Genomic DNA, 16806 nt, shown 5'->3' with positions numbered 1-16806 from the left:
CAGCATCTGTCCAACTTATTTCCTTACGCTTATTTTCCTAAGAATGACAAATTTGGGAAAATGTGTCCTAGAAGGAGCATCTGGTCCAGTACACGTGTTTTAAAATCAGTGTGGAAGATTAGAAACACCAATGAGGGAATTTGCATTAAGTGAAATATTTTACTTGATACTTTCAGTTTTCAAATACAACACTACTTTTAATTTTTATTGCAATAATTCTTAGAATAGACACTTCTCATTTTTTCAGAATGAGTATAGAAAATGGCACATTCTTCATTGTTGCTACAAATTAATATAGGGCAGTAGAAGCATTTACAATAAATAAAACAAGATGTTTGGATTTATTAATTTAACTTACAGATAAATTTGCATTGTAGATTGTAAAAGTCAAGCAACATAAATAATCCAGTCCCACCTCTTTTATTAAATAATTATTTTGTCAAGTCATTTTTTAAAACTTTTTTACCACATCACATTTATTTTTAAACAGTTTCTGAATTCACCAAACTACTTAAAATACACCCCAAATACTAAGCTATTTATTATATTTTATAAGGTCTGACATGAGTTATTTATACATTGGATATTTTTACCAGCATAAATTTATAGCACATCCAGAAAAATGCACATACAAATCCATATGTGCACTCAGACACATAGGTACAAGATCTACATCATACATAGTTACCTACACACAGAAACACACACAGACACAAATATCCGATCCACACACACATATTTCCACATAAACACACTCAGACCTGTTGCTATTTCACTGATCAATGCTTTCCTACAGCCTTTTTAGATAGCTTGACCTGTCTCCAGTTATTGATTTTTGGCTATTTCACTTAGAACAGAAGGAACTCGGTAGCAATTCAATTTCCTATTACCTCATTTAGAAGTAAGAAATTAGTGTCACAATGAAGAAAAAGGAAAGCATATACTATGTGAAGGTGACATGTGGTTTATTTTGTGAAGGGAGATGAAGAAAAGGGTTTGTTATAGGACTGAAGAAGATCAGGAAAAAGGTACAATAGATTGATAAGGGGTAACGAAATGACTATGAAATATGACAAGGCAGATAAGGAAGAGAGATTGTACAGAACAAAGAAAAGGGATTCTATGAGCACATTCTTCACTTTTTCTGTAAGAATGGCTTTTCTTTCTCATAACAAGGGAGAATATTTGCAAAAGGAATGAAGATACATCTATTCCCCTCTGGCATTTTTAAAGATTTGATTCCTTTTCTCTAGTAAATGCTTAAACATAATGAAAAAAAGTAAGCTGACAAGGCTGAAGAACAGGTCAAAAATAGAGTTCAGTCATTTCATATATTTTTTTACAGTTCAGTAAAATTCCTCTTTCATTGCCACTGTTTCCAGCCAATCTCCAGTATCAGTGGGTTCCTTAGAACTTCATGATTTAAACTTTTCTTTACTAGACATATATTTCAAAAATTACACCTTTCTTAGAGTTCCTTTCTCTTATATCATAAGACAGATAACCATTCACATAATGTCATATAATATTTTGTCAGATTTGTCTTAAGCTAACATGTTAGTTGGCAAATAGTCTATTAATAATCAGAACTAACCTGCTCTCTATTGTTTTTATTAGATGCATGTGGTCAGGGAGCAGAAGGATTAGGGTATTTTATTACCTTTTTAATTTGTTTTTCAATTTATAACCATCTGGCACAAACCTGAAACTTGTGGCACGAGTCTCGTTAAAAGCAGGAATATAAAAACACAAGCAAGTGTTATTTTCATAACTGAGAAGTAAAACTATATTCACATAGTTTTAAACGTTTGTTGAAAGATCTAGTGTGATTACATATTTCAGAAATCCTGGACCTCCCAGGGAATGATGGGAAGTGTCACTATGCTCCAAAATCTGTATATATGAAATACAGGAAATTTGTTCACTTTAAAAAATAATAAAATTTAAAAAAGAAATCTGTACTTTAGATCTACAATAACTTATAAAAAGATGAAGGAATATCTACCTTGTCCACAGAAAAAAGAAAAGGATATTAAATATTCGTTATTACTTAGTAAGTAAAGATACACATCTGAAGTCAAATAACTTAGACCTCTTTTCCTCCACACTGTAACTTCATCCTTGGTCACTAAGTAATAAGGAGCTCTCATTCTAAAGCACATAAATGCCCACTGACATTCCACAACTTCCTTATGTAAATGGGCATCATGATACAACCTCCTCAAATGTCTGTTTGCTGATTAAATGAGAACAATGCACACAAAACAAATAGCGCTTCTCAGCATTTCTAATATTCCAATAATCGTCTGCCATTATTGCTTGTGAGTAAAACATGGTTGTAGTCATACAGTGAGATCACAGAACCCTGTCAGAACTCTGTTACCTGATCACTGTTCTGTATATAGACCCAAATATTAACATAGAAAGGAACTTTGAACAGCAGTTAGGTTGCATTTCAATTTCAAATGAAAAAATAAAAAGCTGCAAGCGAATGCTATACACTAAAACCAGAAAAAGCTGAATAAGCTACAAACTATATTTTTGAAGTCTGAGAGCTAAGGTTGCAAGGCAGCTCCACACTATGTGTCAGAGGGTACCAATCACCACTGAGGAGAGAAGAAGACACACAAAATTTCTCCATTTTGGCAGAGAACAGGAAAAAGAAATTACAACCATAAAAGAAGACAGGGAAAAAAAGTAAAGCTTGGAATTTAACAAATTCTTTAAAGTCAAATGTGGACAGTGTGAAAGTTTAAAATTCCTGGGAGACTCAGGGAAAAAGTCCATCTAATCCACAGGAAAATTCTCTTCTACAGACTTCTATCAGTGCTCATCAGAAATGTGTTTCATGAGATCTGACCGGCATTAAGTATGTGGCAATATCTGAGGGTGACTCAAGAGTATCTGCAGAACCACCCTGACATTGGTCCTGACCTTACCCGAAGGTGATGCATAGCTGTCACTGGATAACAATGGGTAAGACAGGAACAAACATTATTCTTGCAACAGATTCTTCTCTAATATGAAACAGAATTCATGGCATTGGGGAAGGAACAGGAAATCCTCCCATTCCTACTCAAAGCAGGTTGGCTGTTTTGAGCCAAGAGTAGTAATCCAGCACCCAGTCCCTATCTTTCACTTCGTTAACACTGAGCAAAAATGATCTGCCACTGAGGGATGGCAGGACAAATGCTCTAATATTATAACACTTTGCACTAACGGAAGGCAGAAGTCGACGGCTACTAAGGGAAGGACAAGGCATCTAGTTGTGTCTGACAGCCTATTCTGAGTAGGGGAAGAGCTTGTTTGTCACTAAGGGAAGTGCAGGAACATTGCCCTTCACCCATCAGTGAGGCTCAGGTGCATAAGACTTGACGCTTCAACAGAACTGAGAAACCCCTCCTCCCATCCATTTCAACCAGAGTTTTTCAGTAAGATAAAATTACTGTATGGTCCAGCGTTGTGGAACAGTAGGTAAAGCTGTCGCCTGTGATGCCAGCATTCCATAAAGGAGTGCTGGTTCTACTACAGGCTGCTCTATGCTGATCCAACTTCTTGTTAATATGCCTGGGAAGGCAGTGGTGGATAGCCCCAGTACCTGTGCTCCTGCTATCCATGTGAATGAAAACCCAATGGAGTTCCTAGACCAGCCTTGGGTGGGACTCAGTCTATGCCATTATGGCCTCTGGGGAGTAAATCAGCAAATGAAAGTATTGTCTCTTTCTCTCAGTCTCTCTCCAACTCTCTAACTTTCTCTTGTCTCTTCCTCTTTCTTCCTGTCATTCTTTCAAATGGATAAATAAATCTTAAAAAGTAAATTTAAATTATTGTGGTCTACTGTTAGGAATGCAGAAAGAGCTTAAGAAAAAAAAAAAGTTTCTATTTCTCAGGTGATTGGAATTCAGTGAAAATCCACCATCTTTTCAGACTTCATAGAAGCACAAAGAGGCAGCACCAGTCCAACCTTGGAGAGGTTTGAAGCTTATCAAACAACTATGGTAAATACAGTGACCACAAAATGAATCCTAGCTAAAACGTGTTGATTTAACTTGCCACAATAATGGCCTAGCCACAGGGGCCATTTTGGTCCATAAATATTGTTTCTCTAGGTAACTAATTGTGCTTTATAGGTAACATCTGGGAAATAATGTGATGAAACACCTTGGGAAAAGAAAGCTATATGACTTCTGAAGAAAAAAAAAAACAGTTACAAAAACTAAATTTAGAGATAACCCCACATGTTAACCCTCTCAGTAAAGGTTTCGACTTGACTACAGAGCAAAAAAACCAGAAACATAAAGACCAAAAAGAGTTAATTTTCTTTTCTTTTTTTAAACTTTTATTTAATAAATATAAATTTCCAAAGTACAACTTTTGGATTATGGCGGCTTTTCCCCCATAACCCCCCTCCCACCTGCAGCCATCCCATCTCCCACTCTCTCTCCCATCCCATTCTTCATCAAGATTCATTTTCGATTATCATTATATACAGAAGATCAACTTAGTATATACTAAGTAAAGATTTCAATACTGCACCCACAAAGGCAAACAACGTATAGAGTACTGTTTGGGTAGTAGTTTTACCGTTAACTCACATGGTTCAACATAATAAGGACAGAGGTCCTACATGAGGAGTAAGTGCACAGTGACTCCTGTTGTTAACAATTGATACTCTTGTTTATGACGTCAGTAATCACCCGAGGCTCTTGTCATGAACTGTAAAGGCTATAGAAGCTCTTGAGTTCACCAACTCTGATCTTGTTTAGACAAGACCATAGTCAAAGTAGAAGTTCTCTCCTCCCTTCAGAGAAATGTACCTCCTTCTTTGATGACCTATTCTTACCTCTGGGATCTCACTCACAGAGATCTTTCATTTAGGTCTTTTTTTTTTTTTTTTTTTTTTTTGCCACAATGTCTTTCTTGGCTTTCCATGCCTGAGAAGCTTTCATGGGCTTTTTAGACAGATACAAATGCCTTAAGGACTGACTCTGAGGCCAGAGTGCTGTTTAGGGTATTTCCCATTCTATGAGTCTGCTGTGTATCCTGCTTCCCATGTCAGACCATTCTCTCCTTTTTAATTCTATCAATTATTATTTGCAGACACTGGTATTATTTATGTAATCCCCTTGACACTGAATCCTATCTTTTTGATCAATTATGGACTTAAATGGATCTCGTTAACAAGATGGCATTGGTACATGAACGTTGATGGGACTGACTTGGAACCACCTGGCACATTTCTAGCTCTACCATTAGGGGTAAGTCCTAGTGAGCATGTGCCGAACTGTACATCTCTTCCCTCTCTTATTCTCACTCTTATATTGAGAAGGGATTACTTTTCAGTTAAATTTAAACGTCCCATGGCACCGGGTTCCAGTCAAAGCCAGGAACCAGGAGCTTCTTCCAGGACTCCACACAGGGGTAGGGGCCCAAGGACTTGGGCCATCTTCTAATGCTTTTCCATTACATAGCAGAGAGCTGAATCAAAAGTGGAGCAGCCGAGACTCAAACTGGCACCCATTTTGGGTGCCACCACTGCAGGAGGTGGCTTTACCTGCTACACAACTTGCCAGCCCCAAGAAAATATTTTAAACTATCCACCTGATAAAGAATTAGTATCCAAAATCTACAAAAAGCTCAAGGAACTCAACAACAGCAAAACAATCCAGTTAAGAAAAGGGCAAAGGGCATGAACAGGCATTTTTCAAGGGATGAAATTCAGATGGTCAACAGACACATGAAAAGCTGTTCAGGACCACTTGCCATCAGGGAAATGCTAATAAAACTACAATGTGGTTTCACATCACCCCAATTAGAATGGATATCATATACAAATTAAAAAACAATTAAAAAATAATAAATGTTGGTGAGAATATGGGGGAAAATGTACCTTAATCCCCTGTTTGTGGTAATGTAAACTAGTACAGCCTTTGTGGAAGACAGTATGGAGATACATCAGAAATCTGAAAATAGATCTACCATTTGACCCAGGCTTCTTAGTGTGGGAATTTACTCACAGGAAATGAAATCAGTATATGAAAGTATTATCTGTGCCCCCCATGTTTATTGCAGCTCAGTTTATAATATCCAAGATATGGAATCAACCCCAATGTCCATCAATTGATGACTAGATAAAGAAAATGCAGTATATATACACTATGGAATAATACTCAGCTGAAAAAATAATGAAAATGTGTCTTTTGCAACAAAATGGATGCTACTGGAAACCATTATTTTTAGTGAAATAAACAAATCTCTAATATGTGGAATACAGAATAAAAAATGTATAGGAATGAAACAGACATCTTGTGAAATGACTGTCATTTTTAGGCCTTTTTACAATAGCCCTGTGGAACTGTGGTCTTCTTAATTTTCACTTGTTGAATATTATGGTTGATGATATATTAATCCTGTGAATATAGAGTGGATTAAAATTATATCTTTGCAAAAATCATTGAAAAGATGAAGGAGGGAGGCAGTTTGGGGGAGGGAGAAGGGGAGGAAAAGAATTATGGATATCTTTTTAGAACTGTACCTATGAAATACATAAAATCTACTTTTACATTGATAAAAATTAAAAATATTTAATTTCCTAAAAAAGATTGCTGATAAGCAGACTTTAAGTTGGCAAAAATTATATAGATGATCTAGATTGGTGTAATGTGATTATTGGTTCTTAAGAATGGAATTGAGAAGGAAAAACATTGAGATATTCCCAGATCATACATTGCTGGCATGAAGATGGAAGAAGAAGCTATTTGGTAAGGATTGGATGTGGTGTCTGGAAGCTAGAAAAGGCAAAGCAATGAATTATATCCTAGAGCCTCAATAAAGAAGAGAAATCATGCCAAAAATACTTTACTGGAATTCATAACATATAGTACCATGATATAATACAATTGTGCTGTTATAAGCCACCAAATGTGTGGTACATTTAAGAATAGCAATTGAGAGGAGCCCCAGTGTTGTGGTGTATTAGGCTAAGCCTCCTCCTATGGAGCCCACATCTCATATGGGTGACAGCTCATGTACCAGCTGCTCCTCTTCTGATCCTGCTCTCTGCTTACAGCCTGGGAAATTAGTTAAAAATGGCTCAAAGTGCTTGGTCCCCTGCAACTGCGTGGAAGACCTGGAAGAATCTTCTGTCCATTTGGGAAGTGAAACAGCAGATAGAAGACAATTCTCTCTGTCTCTCCCCCTCTCTGTTTGTAACTCTCTCTCTCAAATAAATAAATAAATCATGGTGCATATGCCAAAACTGATGGTGCAATGCAGGCACCAAGAATGCATGAAAAAGATTATTACTCATACATTGAGGCTTTCTGGTTATATAAGGGTAGCTTCCAAAGAAGATTTAAAATTTGAGGAATGGGACAACTGGTTGTGTTGTTTTATTATGTCTAGGATGTGAATCTAGAATGAGGGGTTTGGGTACAGGGGGAGACCGTTCAGTTTGAACTTCCTTTTGTCACCACATGAAGAAACAGGACCCCTGGAATTTCTTAGCTTTCCTAGAAGTGTCAAAGAGTCAAAGAGAAATTCATGTGACATGAAATCTATCAATATATAAAAATAAACTGGGCTCTTTATTACAGGTTTTTGCCAAATTAGAAACTTATTTTCCTCCTTACATAATGTTACAAAAATATAAACAAAGTCACAGATTGGGATGGATTATCTGAAAAACACCTGTCAATATCACTGTGATCAAAAAAGTTTAAATATTCTTGTAACTGAATAGTATAAGAAAAATAATCAAATACATAACATGGACAAGATTTGAAATGGTATGTAATCACTTTTCAGTTAAGTTTCAACACTTAAGAATAACTGTGTATTAATTACAGAATTCAGCCAATAGTATTAAATAGAACGAACAAAAAAATACTAGGAGGGATAAAGTTTTAAGTTATTCATCAACAGTCAGGGCAAGGGCTGATCAAGACACAGTTTCTCATCCTGTCCATTTCACTTCAACAGGTTTCCTTTTTGGTGCTCGGTTAGTTGTCACTGATCAGGGAGAACATATGAATTTTTGTCCCTTTGGGACTGGCTTATTTCACTCAGCATAATGTTTTCCAGACTCCTCCATTTTGTTACAAATGACCGGATTTCATTGTTTTTTTTTTTTTTTTTTTTTTTTTTTTTTTTTTTTTTTTTTTTTACTGCTGTATAGTATTCTGTAGAGTACATATCCCATAATTTCTTTATTCAGTCTACTGTAGATGGGCATTTAGGTTGATTCCAGGCCTTAGCTATTGTGAATTGAGCTGCAATAAACATTCTTAAGTGTTGAAACTTAACTGAAAAGTGATCCTTGTTAAATATAAAAGTGGGAATAAGAGAGGGAGGAGATGTACAATTTGGGACATGCTCAAGCTGACTTGCACCAAACAGTAGAGTTAGAAACGTGCCAAGGGATTCCAATTCAATCCCATCAAGGTGGCATGTACCGATGCCATCTCACTCGTCCAAGTGATCAATTTCAGTTCACAATTGATCTTACTGATAGGACTAAGAGTCAAAGAGATCACACATAAACAAGACTAGTGTCTGAAAATACTAACCGATAGAAAAAACAAGGGAGAGAACGATCCAAATGGGAAGTGGGATACACAGCAGATTCATAGAATGGCAGATGTCCTAAACAGCACTCTGGCCTCAGAATCAGCCCTTAAGGCATTTGGATCTGGCTGAAGAGCCCATGAGAGTATTTCAGGCATGGAAAGCCAAGACATTCTGGCAAAAAAAAAAAAAAAAAAAAAAAAAAAACTCTGCGAGTGAGATCCCAGTGGAAAGAACAGGTCATCAAACATCAAAGAAGGAGGTACCTTTCTCTGAAGGGAGAACTTCCACTTTGACTATGACCTTGTCTAAAGAAGATCAGAGTCAGTGAACTCAAAAGCCTTCCATAGACTTGGCAACTCATGACAAGAGCCTCGGGTGATTACTGATGCCATAAACAAGAGTGTCAAATTGTTAAGTCAACAACAGGAGTCACTGTGCACTTACTCCTCATGTAGGATCTCTGTCCTTAATGTGCTGTACATTGTGATTTATTGCTATAACTAGTACTCAAACAGTATTTTTCACTTTGTGTTTCTATGTGGGTGCAAACTGTTGAAATCTTTACTTAATATATACTAAACTGATCTTCTGTATATAAAGATAATTGAAGATGAATCTTGATGTGAATGGAAGGGGAGAGGGGGCGGGAGAAGCGAGGGTTGTGGGTGGGAGGGAAGCTATGGGGGGGAAAGCCATTGTAATCCATAAGCTGTACTTTGGAAATTTATATTCATTAAATAAAAGTTAAAATAAAAAGAAATGGTATGTAATCAAAGAAATCTATGTAATAGCAAATAAGGACATGGGTCAATGTTCAACATCATTATTTGTTAGTAAAATGCACACAAAGACCACAATGCCATATCTCACTCACTGAACCCTGTTTTGTTATTATAATGAAACATTAGAAGCCAGATAACTTTATAATTATAGAGAAGAGGTTTGTTTTAGCTTACATTTCTTCAGTTCCAAGGTTGACCATGTGTATCTCAAGACAGTCTTCCTGCTGGCAGAATCCCAATGTGATGCAGGGCACTGTGTGGTGAGAGGGAGGAAGCAAGTATGTATATGTATATGCAAGCCTTCTTCTCTTATTTATCTTCTTTTATAGGCATCTACAGTGTCCAGGCATGGAGAATCAACTCTGATCCTTTAGCCCTAATCACATCCCAAAATTTTCACCTGTAAATACCACAGTTTTAGTAAGTTTCTACCTCCCCTTATATCTCACAGTGAGAACTAAATTTCAACACACGAACTCTTTATTTTAAATTTAAGATTCATTCATTCATTTATTTGAAAGGCAGAGTGATAAAGAGAGACAGGGAGAGACAAAGAGCCCTTCCATCCTTGGTTCCCTCCCAACAATGCCACAATAGCTAGAGCTGGACCAAGCTGAAGCCAGGAGTTCAGAATTCCATCTGGGTCTCCCATGTGGGTGGTAGGAACACAAGTACTTGGATCATCTTCTGCTGCTAGTCTAGGCAAATTAGCAGAAAGCTAGATCTGAAGAGTCGCAGCACTCAAAATGGGATGCCATCATTGCAAGTAGTGGCTTAACCTTGTGTGTTACAATGGTGTACACACTGAAACCATACCCAATTCATAACACTCAATAAGTCCACATGAGATGCTAAAATTAAAGAGATGGACAATTACAAGTCTTAGTGTGATATGTGTCAAACAGAACTTTCACATTTGCTGATGGTAATGTAAAGGTATACACACACTGGAAAATGGTTTGGAAATTTCTTGCAAACTGTTACTTAAATAAGTAACTGCACAACTACCTGTATACAAGTATTCACAACAGTTTTACTCATATTAGCTAAAGCATGGGAAAAACAGTTTTATGTCCATCAACCTGATACAAATAAATTTTAGTATACCAACACAATAGCCTACTACTATGCAATAAATGGGATGAACTTATGCTAAACATAATAAAATGGAAGTTAAACGCATGTTAAATGAAAAAAAAGTTAGATATGGTATTATTTAATTTGTTTTCCAAGGATTGAGGTGAGGCAATGGGATGAACTTAAAGTGACTTATGGCAATTCTTCAGTGTTTTAGGAATATTCTATCTTTTGAGCATAACATGTTTACATTACTATTTACTTTATTTTATTTTTTAGCTTTTATTTAATATAAATTTCCAAAGTACAGCTTATGGATTACAATGGCTCCCCCCCCCATAGCTTCCCTCCCACCCACAACCCTCACTTCTCCCGCCCCCTCTCCCCTTCCATTCACATCAAGATTCATCTTCAATTATCTTTATATACAGAAGATCAGTTTAGTATATATTAAGTAAAGATTTCAACAGTTTGCACCCACATAGAAACACAAAGTGAAAAATACTGTTTGAGTACTAGTTATAGCAATAAATCACAATGTACAGCACATTAAGGACAGAGATCCTACATGAGGAGTAAGTGCACAGTGACTCCTGTTGTTGACTTAACAATTTGACACTCTTGTTTATGGCATCAGTAATCACCCGAGGCTCTTGTCATGAGTTGCCAAGTCTATGGAAGGCTTTTGAGTTCACTGACTCTGATCTTCTTTAGACAAGGTCATAGTCAAAGTGGAAGTTCTCCCTTCAGAGAAAGGTACCTCCTTCTTTGATGTTTGATGACCTGTTCTTTCCACTGGGATCTCACTCGCAGAGATTTTTTTTTTTTTTTTTTTTTTTTTTTTGCCAGAATGTCTTGGCTTTCCATGCCTGAAATACTCTCATGGGCTCTTCAGCCAGATCCAAATGCTTTAAGGGCTGATTCTGAGGCCAGAGTGCTGTTTAGGACATCTGCCATTCTATGAATCTGCTGTGTATCCCACTTCCCATTTGGATCGTTCTCTCCCTTGTTTTTTCTATCGGTTAGTATTTTCAGACACTAGTCTTGTTTATGTGTGATCTCTTTGACTCTTAGTCCTATCAGTAAGATCAATTGTGAACTGAAATTGATCACTTGGACGAGTGAGATGGCATCGGTACATGCCACCTTGATGGGATTGAATTGGAATCCCTTGGCACGTTTCTAACTCTACTGTTTGGTGCAAGTCAGCTTGAGCATGTCCCAAATTGTACATCTCCTCCCTCTCTTATTCCCACTTTTATATTTAACAGGGATCACTTTTCAGTTAAATTTCAACAACTAAGAATAATTTTGTGTTAATTACAGAGTTCAACCAATAGTATTAAGTAGAACAAAAATAATACTAAAAGTGATAAAGTATTAACTTGTTCAAAATATCCCTTTACATGGAGATTTTTAGTTTAAATTATGCATCTCTATAAGTGGAATGAAAAGGAAATGCTAAAAAGCATTTTTTTAAAAAGTTTTGAAAGTGTGTGCTTATTTTTCCATTCTTTCAAATTTGTCCTGCTTTGAAAATTTTTATGTTTAATAAATAAATGTAATTAATTATTTTAATTTCTATGGAGTTAATACTTATTCCATGTCAGATTCATTTCAATATTTGTCCCATACAGATTTTTAAAAAGACTTGAATTTAGATTTACAAAAACATTATTAAACATCTATGGAAAGTCAGAGAAGCTCTATGTTATGATAAATGAAGATGGAGCGTCTCAGAGTATAAAAGCCCTGCCTTCAATTCTAAAGCAGTTTAATTTACTAAGTTTTTAAGCAATGAACATATTTCCTCTACTATTACAATAAGATAACAATGTATCCTGAGCAGCATTATTCTGATTAATCATTCTATTTGCTTGAATGGCATCTAATAGAATCTGTGTCCAAAACATAGTAACTACATTTTTTGTAAAACTATTCAAGTCTTTTATTCATTTTATCAGTGATGTCATTACTCTAAAACTTGAGTAGTTTTCTTGCATAAGAAGTCTGGGAGTATGTATGGTTAGTTATATTAGAAAACTTCATCATAACTAACAATTCTTTTCCCTGAGATATGTGACAAAACATTGTCATCATTCATTGTTGTAAAGAACTGTAGAGAATCCTGTAAAATATATATTATGCAGCTTAAAGAAAACATTAATTCATCATGAAATAATGTGTAAACTAACTGGAGTGAGGGAGTAGAACACAAGATTATTTGTATGAACTGGCACACTTGTACATAGAATAGATGCGGTAATAAACATTCATGTTGAATTCAAAAAAAAAAGTGGTAAACTTCGTACTATGCTTTTCTATCCTTATTTCACAGTGACCTATTCTTCCCCTCTACCCACTTATTCATCCCAAATCTTTTGATGTTAAAATTTTCTTTTTTCTCTATCATTTATTTCTTTTTTTAAATTTTTTTATTTATTATTTTTTTTGACAGGCAGAGTGGACAGTGAGAGAGAGAGAGACAGACAGAGAGAAAGGTCTTCCTTTGCCGTTGGTTCACCCTCCAGTGGCTGCCATGGCCAGCGCGCTGTGGCCGGCGCACCGCGCTGAATCGAAGGCGGGAGACATTTATTTCAAATGACATTTTTCCATGAATTTTTCCTAAACGTTATTTGATAATTCTACTAAACACACTTCACCATCCTGACCACAAATACTGCCTTCTTCCATAATTAACAACATTTTTATGTTAATTTCAATACTTAAGTTGGGAATACAAAATGTTGGCATCATTTTCATCACTCTGTAATATTTTGGTCATATAGCACTAATAAAATTAAATGATATATAAAGCCTCAATTTTCTCATTTGTAAAATGGGCATAATTTTTTTGATCTGTTCCTTAATAGGGTAATTGAAGAGATATGAAGGGTACACAGTATAAATAGTAATAAAGAAAATTCTTGAATTAGATAAAGAGGTAAGTAGCAGGCAACTGTGTTGACTACAGATTAATCCTGAGACTAGAATGATGCCATCAATGTTAATGGCAGAATAAACAAATGAGATCCCTAGTGAAAAGTGTAATATATTCTGCTTTGCAAATACATACTTTTAGAAACACACTCAAATTCAGAAACAATCTAAGAAGGAGAAATCATCTTGAATTATCTAAGACTGTATTTTCCAACTAGTAAGTTGGAATTTTAAAATATAATGTGGGTCAAAATGTGAAAAAATAAAATTAAATAAAAATATCTCATGTAGATGCATGTGTATTTTCTATGTGCACACATAATAAATTAGGTACCTAAAGATATAATGGATTCAATGGTGATGAGGGTTTATATTTAAATATATCTGGGTTCAATTTTTTTCCCATTTGTTAAATGTCACTTTGGGAAAAACAAGTAAACTCCTTGCTTTTATGTTTTCTCATCTGTAGAATAAAGATAATATTAGGATCTAAATTATAGGCTCATTTTCAAGATACATGAGGAAATGAATAAAAACATTAAGCACCATTCTAGCAAAAAAGTGAATTTTCAATGAATATAAAGTTATTATTTTGAGTGATAATTTTTAAATAACATTTATTTGAAAGGCAGAGTCTCTCTCTTTCTGTCTCTCTCTCTCACACACACACACATACAGAGAGAGAGAGAGAGAGAGAGAGACAGAGACAGAGATCTTCCATCTGCTGGTGAACACCTACAATTTCCACAACAGCCTGATGTGGACCAAGCTAAAGGCAGGAGCCAGGAAAGTCACCCTAGTCTCCCAGAGGGTGGCAAGTGCCTAAGCAGTTGGACTTGGACGACCATCCATTGTTTCCCAGGTGCATTAGCAGGAGGCTGTATCTGAAGCAGAGTAACCAAGAGGTAAACCAAACACAGGGATCCAAATGGCCAGTATCAAAAATGGCTATTTAACCTACCTCTCAGGTGATGATTTTTATTCTGTTAGGCATATGTTCCTATCATGGGGTAGACTGTCATTTCTGAAATATAGCATCTCATAAACTTAACTTTTAATTCTTAGCAAATCTAAACTTTGACTTCAGAAGTTACCTTTTGCTTATTAAAATAATTGAATTGTCACCTCATCTTTTCAATCATTAATATACTTCTATTAATTGGCTTACAAAATTCCTTCCAAAGGGTTGAACCCTCAAGAAATATAAGGCAAAGGAACTCTCATGAAAAATTAATAAACTTTCTTGGATGAGGTGATTCATGTGGCATGAGAGTCAGAGGCTGCCTCCAAACTGCTTTAGGACAATTCGAGGAAAGCCAGTGGAAAAAGTGACATTAGAAAAAAAATTGGATGACACTGAAGTTTTTGTGCACATCAGGGGTGAAAGTCTTAGTTTAATTTAAATCTAACCGGAATTACATTTAGTAAGTAGAGAAGGATTTCTCTACATTTCTTCATTACTTGCAATAATTCCCAAGCAAGATTTCTCCTCTATCCTCTTCTAACTTACTGTACTTCACCATAAACTCTTGAAGAGGATACCTATTGTTTATAAAATGCATAAAATTATACATAACATAAAATGTCCATATTTTGATAATACACTATATTCATGGCCCTGCACCCAAGTGGGAGACCCAGAAGAAGATCCTGGCTCCTGGCTTCAGTTCGGCACAGCTCCGGCCATTGCAGCCATCTGGGGAGTGAACCAAGGGAAGGAAGACCTTTCTCTCCGTCTCTCCCTCTCACTTTCTGTAACTCTACCTCTCAAATAAATAAATAAAATATTTTTTAAAAAAAGCTGGGAATTCAATCCAGGCCTCTCATTTAAGTGGCTGGGATCCGACTAACTGAGCCATCACCTGCTGTCTGCAGGCCACACATAAGCAGGAAGATGGATTCAGGAGCAGAGCTTGACTGGAACCCATGCATTATGACTTAGGATGTGGGTGTCCTGACCAGTATTTTAAAGGCTAAAACATAAGCCTTCCATGTTATTTTTATCTGTAACTGATTAAGGAACCGCCATTGAGTCTTCCACAGCAGTGCTGCATCACTTGGCATCCCTATCAGAAATTCAGGAAGGTTCCAAATTATCTACTTCCTTGCCAGTGCTTTACACTTAGGATTACACACACACACACACACACACACACACATTATGGACAATCTAAGAAATGCAAAGGAGTAACTCACTGTTTTTTTTTTTTTTTTCCCCAATGATTAACGACACTGAGCATCTTTCCTTGGTCCTGTTAGCCATTGCAATATACCTAGCAATACACCTAATTATATATATTTTATTTCTAAAATGTATACTTACATTTTTTGCCCACTTTTCCATAGGGTTGTTTGTCTCCTTGTTTCAAGAATTCTTGGACTGTTATCAAGTACATGAGTTGTAAATATATTCTTCCATTGAGTGAGATGTCTTTTCAACTGCTTTACTATGTCCTTTGAAACACACACACACAAATTAAATTTAGTGAAGAGCAATTTTTTTTTTCAGTAATTTCCTGTGAATCTGAGATCACACATAAGAATCACATGAAAATGAAGGTTCTAACGATACAGCCATGTGTCTTCTAAGATTTTACAGTTTTGTCTCATATTTCTTTAGCTTTGAGTTGATTTTTGTCTGTTTCTAAGAGTTAAGGTTCTAATTTCATCATTCTGCATGCAGATATCCAGTTGTCATAGCACTGCTTAAAGACCTATCTTCCTTCCTTCCTTCCTTCCTTCCTTCCCTCCCTCCCTCCCTCCCTCCTCCCCCCAATGGCCACTGCGGTGCCGGCGCACCTCCTAATTCGAAGCCAGGAGCCAGGTGCTTCTCCTGGTCTCCCATGGGGTGCAGGGCCCAAGCACTTGGGCCATCCTCCACTGCACTTCCGGGCCACAGCAGAGAGCTGGCCTGGAAGAGGGGCAACCGGGACAGAATCCGGCGCCCTGATGGGGACTAGAACCTGGTGTGCCGGCGCCGCAGGCGGAGGATTAGCCTATTGAGCAGAGGCGCCGGCCTAGCTTCTGATTTCTTAGGCAATTTATTTGGCTGATACTATCAACCACGTGCAGAACAACTTAAAGTAAGGAAAAGCATCAGGAAGGAAAAATCACTAATAAAAGGAAGCTCAAGAAAATGTCTTGGAGGGTGCTGATGCCCCATACCCTCTACCACATGTTCAGTACAGGCAGTGTGCAGAAAAACCAGCATGCCTTTCTCAAACGCCTGCAGCAGCTCCTCAAACTCATTCGCCTTATTTCCTGCGTGCCGGATACACCGCTAGAGCTCTCAGATGAGGAAGGCCTCCAGGGAGGCCTCCACAGGTTTTCCTGGATGCCCATGTCGACCACACGCAGGGGCGAGCAGGTCTCCTGTTCCCTGGTCCTCCACCAACTGGTCCGAGACTCTCCACAAACGAGGCTCAGATTAAACAGGTCT

This window comes from Oryctolagus cuniculus, chromosome 4 (genome assembly GCF_964237555.1).
Source record: "Oryctolagus cuniculus chromosome 4, mOryCun1.1, whole genome shotgun sequence".
NCBI lineage: Eukaryota > Metazoa > Chordata > Mammalia > Lagomorpha > Leporidae > Oryctolagus > Oryctolagus cuniculus.
The sequence above is the reverse complement of the archived record's forward strand: the minus strand, read 5'-3'. Positions refer to the sequence as shown.